A 5,806-nucleotide genomic window follows, 5' to 3' on the forward strand; every position below is an offset into this window, starting at 1 on the left:
AGCCATCAGCATCCCAGGATCTTACAGCTGCACCTCCAGGAATGTAGTATACCTCATCCAATGCACCAAATGCCCTGATGGAAGATATGTAGGAGAGACCAGACAACAACTGCGCACCAGAATGAATGCACACCGGAAATCCATCAAAGACAGAAACACCCAATTACCGGTGGGGGCACATTTTTCACAGGAGGGCCACTCTCTCTCCAATCTCTCAGTCCTGATCCTCAAGGGAAACTTACACAACACTTCCCAGAGACGAGCCTATGAGCTCCATTTCATCAACCTGCTGGATACTAGAGATCAGGGACTAAACATAGACATTGGATTTTTGATACATTACAATCTGCCTGGCAACTGACTCCCCAGCCCAGCCCAGCCCCTGGCTTCTTTACTTTTCATTCCAGCCAGGAAGAGCACACACCAACTGCTGAAGCTTCCTTAGCTTGACGAAGGGTTTTTGAGTCCGAAAGCTTGCTTAATAACTATTCTCCAACCATTTGGGTTGGTCTAATAAAAGATATCAAATTCACCCAAGGAACCTTGTCTACCTATGTACTTAGACCAACACGGCTACAACCCAAACCCCTGCACCCACCTACACACACACACAAGTGAGTTCCTAAGTTGGGTGTTGTGATGTGTACGTATGCATGTGCTTGGTGTACTTGGGATACCTGGGGAAAGGTTAAGGTAAGAAAGTAGAAGTGTAAGGAGTTAAAGTTACTGGAAATGAAAGCCACCAGGACCGAGATTAGAACTGGTAGACTAGAGGGGCCTGGGCTGAAGAACTGAGGCTCAGGGGTAACTTTAGGTTAATTGATCTTAATCAATTAAAAGCCAACGCCCAAAACCTGCAGCACAAGGAAGTATGTCGGCACATACGCTGGGACTGGAGCCAGAGCTACGGGGAAGCTGAAAAGGTAGATGGGGAGAGGGAAAAATGGGACTAAGGGAAAGTGTGGGTGTTAAAGAGGGGCTCTGGGTGTGGGGAGCCAGAGCATGGCTTTGGGGCAGCTAGAGAAGTAGTAAGTGCTGGAAGCTGGAGCAAGGCTCCAGCTGCTAGAGCGAACTGCAAGACAGCTAAGTGGAGCTGTAAAGCTGGGGGGGGATTACAGAAGGTGCAGGGGAAGCCTGAAAACAGAGATACGGACAGCAGAAAATCGCAGGAAAAGCAGCAGGGACAGCAGGAAAGCAAGGAGAAGCTGAGAGGTGGCAGAAAAGGGGAGATGGAATTTACTATTTATCCAAAACCAAAAACTTGCTACCAGAACAAAAATGTTTAAAGCTTATCCTAAGTCTGAGCTCACGTATATCTATAGGGAATAGAGAGACAGAGAAAAAGTCAGAAATGGTTGGGGAAGGGGAGGGAATGCATTTTAAACTAAATACAAAAACAAAAACTGGGGGTTTTGCTACAAATACACACTGTTTGTCTTTGAGAAAACACCCAGGGGTCAGTCAGAGGGGCACACTCCTTCCTGAAAGGCAGGAACCACAAGGATCACTTCACATCACAATCACAGCTCTGCCACGCTGCTCCAAATGATCTTTCCAACGTTCAGTGTATGCAGTTAAAGCAGACAGAATGCAGGCAGATAAGTCCCATTGGCTATTGCCAGCAGTGGGGAGCAGAGTTAAGGTTGTACTGATGCATACTTCTACTTTCAGAAATATGAGTTTAACTGATCTCAACTTTCTACAAGGGGACAAGAGACAACAGGGCAAACTCATCTCTGAGTTAATAAACTTTTTTTGTTACTGAATATGCAGAGTGATTGATTTTGCAGTGTTTCTTCTACCCAATCTTCCAGACAAGCCAAAGAGAGAAAATAGCTTCAAAAGTGAAGTCAAAGGTGTTATCTTGGCTGAGATTTAAGGGTGTGATGTTAGATCAAGTTAGCTAGCTTAGTCCGTCTCCTAAAATTCTAGTTGAGATGAGATAAACTGTTCTTCAGCACATGCTGAGAAGTTTCAGTGTAAAGAACTTAAGAGACCACACACATAGATATCCACACATAGACCCTGTTTAGGCTTTGAAAATAGGTCATGTTTGATAATAAGTTAACACATTAACATGTTTTTAAATAGTTTTGCAGAGAGTTTCCCCTGAGGGAAACTATCATGTTTTTTAAAATGGGGTTAAAGCCTAACTACAAACATTTGAAACAGATTAGCACATTTTCACTAACACAATTTTAAACATGACCCATTTTCCTAGTCTAGACATGCCTACAATTGTCATTTGGGCTAAGTACAGACAGTCAAAAAGCCCCACGCTGAATTGATTCAGTCTTTGGTGGTTAGTCAAGGCTGCAGAGATTAAACTGAGAAACAACCCTATGATCTGTAAGGTCCCTTCCAGACCCTAAACTGTGGGGGAGGGGAGGACATTATTTCAGGCAGAGGGCCACGTATCCAGTTTTGGCAAGCTGTCAAGGTCTGCATGGGTAGCCCTGCCCCTCGATAGGTGCCCCACCTCATGGTTGCCATCTTGGGACAGGAAGTCCCGTCCCCTAACCTCTGACCTTTGCCATCAGAAGTCCCTCCCCTTGCTACCTGGAAGTACTCCTTTGGGGGAAAGGGTTTGCCATCTTAGGGGGGAAAAACAAATTACATACTAAAAATCAAACACCCATAATAATATATTTTAATTTAATTTAAAAAATATTTTTTTCTGATCTGTGTGTTTGTGCTGTATATGCAGAAGTGATTGCATATGGGGACTTGTGGGGATGCATGGATTTGTGTGTGGGGGTATGGATGTGGGTATGGGAGCCATGTGGTACATTGTGGCCAGCAGGCAGGAAAGGGAGAAAGCAGCGGGGGCGGGGGAGTGGAAGCGAGTGGAAGTGCGGGCCCTGCACCAGTGGCCTGGGGCCAGCGCCAGTGGGGCCCAGAGTGGGGTGGTAGGAGCATGGGGTGTGGACTGGCAGGGGTCTGTGGAGCCAGGCTGGGCTGCACCAGTGGGGGGGGGCTGACCTGGCCCGATAGAGCCCCTGCCAGCTGGGTCAGCCCCTGCTCTGGGCCCCGCCGGCACTGAACCCAGGACACTGGTGTGGGCCCCACACTCCCACTGGCTACCACTGGCTCCCGCGCGTCAGCTCACTCGCAGTGACCCCACCCCAGCCCTGCAATACAGGCAGGGACCAGTGCACAGCCCTGACCCCACTCGCCCCACGCTGCCCATCTGGACTGAGCAGCAGTGGCACGGAACATACTGCTGCTCAGTGCAAGGGAAAAGCAGCTGCTCCCCCTCCTCATGGCCGGCACTTCCTGCTGCAGCTACTTCCAGCCCACACGGGGCTGTCCTGCCCCTGTCATCTTTGACATGAGCCAGGGGTAGATAAATATTTATTTTCAAAAATTTTAGAGGCCCCGTGGGCCAGATAGAATGGCCTGGTGGGCTGTATTTTGCCCCTGCCCTAAACACTATGAAACTGTGAAACTGGACACATGTTAACTTTTGATTCAGGAAATATATCCACATATCTGCAGTGGCTCAGGCCAAAACCCAGGGGGTGCCAAAGCACAGGTCTCTGGCATGTAGCCAGCATGGGCTGTGTGCTCACTTCCTCTTCCTGCTGCCCCCGAGGTCTCTGGGATTTGCAGTCCAGAATTACAGCAGCAGGACCCTGCAGGGTTGCACATCATTTTCTCTTCCTGCTTCCAGGTGCCTCTGGGATTCGTAGTCCACAGTCACAGCCAGCAGTAATTTTCAGTAAATTTAGCAGGGCAGGGCAGCTCTGTACTCAGAGGATAGGGGCTTTAACTGGGAGAAAGGGGTTTAATCCCCTCTCCCTGGCCTCAGACCCCAGCTGAAATTTGCTGGGGGTGGGCATTCCCTGTCTACCTTTCCCCTAACCCTTCTCTGTTGCAGCAGACAGCACAGGCCAGCCCATGGGTAGAAAGCTTGCTGGGATGCTGGGGGACTCTGATTTAACTTAAACCAGGGACAGGTCTGGGACAGAAATTTCAAAAACTGGCTTGACCCAAATCAGTTAAGTCTAATACTACATTCAACTAGGTTTATCCTAAACTAGGTTCAGCCATTTTGAAACTGGTTTATGTGCACTGAACTTCTGTTCTGTTACTGGTTTAAACCAGTTTCTGATGACTTAAACTGGTTTATGCTCAACTTCTGTCCCTAGCCTAAGAGTTTTTCTTATCTTTAGAAGCAGTGCAATTTTTTTTTCTTATGATTCTCTTAGATCAGAGGTGCTTGATGCTCAGCCTGTGGGCCAAATCTGGTACACAGAGCCATGGCATCTGGCTTGTGGGGCTCCCCATGGGATGGGAAATTTGACAAGTATAGAGTAGTGACAGTTAATTTTGCTACCCTTCCTCTGCTGCCAAATTTCCAAGCCCTGGGGCCTGAGTTGCTGCTGGGTCATGCTCTCTCCCCACCAGAAGGCCATGTTGGGGCCAGGCCATGCTCCTTTCCCCTGTGCAAGGCCAGATTAGGATTGGGCTATGCCCTCTCCCTCCCATGTGGCTGGATGGGGCTGGGATGCCTCCTGCCCCCCTCTACACAGCCAAATCGGTCCCTGCCACACCTATCTCATGCACCGGGTAGGGCCCACTGACAGGATCTGGCCTCGGGATGGAATGAGCACTGCCTATCCGGCCCACAGGACAAAAGTTTCACCACCATTGTCCTAGATACACATACATGCTCTTTCAAGTATTGATGTAGTAGCTCTATACAATTCTTCACTTAGAGAGATATGAGCTTTAGTTATGAGGAAGAGTGAGAATAAGAACAGGAAAATAGGTGCAGATATTTTTATGATTTGATCCTGCCCAGGTGAAGTTAATGGAAGCTTTTGCTTTAGATTTCAGTGGTACCCCAGTAAATCTGGGATTACTATTATTAGACTTAAATAAAGGGGAAATTTTATTACTTTAAAAGAGTTAGGTAAAGGGGAAATTCTACCCTGGTCTTGTTCTACCAATTCACTTGTATATTTATCTGGAAGCTAGGATCTCAAACTGAAGCGGTTAATATTAGCATCCATCTGAACAACTTTCCAGCCACAGTATCCTTTTCAAACTTGCTGCCTGTAACAAGACGCATGTTATTCTATTAATGTCAAGGAATAATTTACTTAAACCCTTCTTTCTGCTAAGGATGTGGATCGCCATTTGTCTTTGTTTGGTACAGCAGCAGCATTAGCAATCTCATTGGAGGGTAGATGTGTAGATTGATAATATAATTGTTTTCTGTATAAATATTGTCATGAAAGCAAAGCATGCATGAGCAACAGTCTGTGTCTGATAATTCGACAGATCTAACTTGCACAAATCAGTCATTTACAAGTTAATTACAGTTGAGAGAGATTTCTTCAACATCCCAGCTTAAAAACAGACTCCTCTTATTGAAATTGTATTCCTCCCTCTTTCTATTTTAGCAGAGACTTTGCCACACCAGCATCAATATGTCCACAGTAACTAACCCCCAATTTTCAGAGGCTTATTACTCACATACACCATGTGAGTCCAGACAGAAACAGAGGGACAAATGCAAAAACAAAGCAAAACAAAGCAAAAAAACAAACAGATAAACAAACAAAACCAAATCCAAAGCTACCTACTGGCATGCAGAAATAAGTGCCCATTTTGACTTTGTAGTTTCAGCTTGGTCATCTGTGTTTTTAACAAAGGAGCTTCTACCCAGGAGTCATTGATTCTTGTCTTTCTTTCTTTCTTTCTTTCAAGATGGCCACCGACAGGTGAAGCCCTTCTGAGCTCCTGCAGCTCAGGTCCCTTCTCTGCATTCCCCCCCACTCCCTGCCCCCCCCTTCCA

The 5,806-nt window shown here is 46.7% G+C and overlaps 1 long non-coding RNA gene across 1 annotated transcript in view; it reads right to left on the reverse strand.

Annotated features, from left to right (window-relative positions):
* LOC102377641 overlaps positions 1 to 5,631 on the reverse strand; it is a 43,989-nt gene extending 38,358 nt beyond the window's left edge. Inside the window, exon 1 of the long non-coding RNA XR_323543.1 lies at positions 5,595 to 5,631. This is a non-coding gene — a long non-coding RNA (uncharacterized LOC102377641). The remainder of the gene's footprint in view (positions 1 to 5,594) is intronic.
* Between the last annotated feature and the right edge of the window lie 175 nt (positions 5,632 to 5,806).

This window comes from Alligator sinensis, unplaced genomic scaffold (genome assembly GCF_000455745.1).
Source record: "Alligator sinensis unplaced genomic scaffold, ASM45574v1 scaffold917_1, whole genome shotgun sequence".
Taxonomy (NCBI): Eukaryota; Metazoa; Chordata; order Crocodylia; family Alligatoridae; genus Alligator; species Alligator sinensis.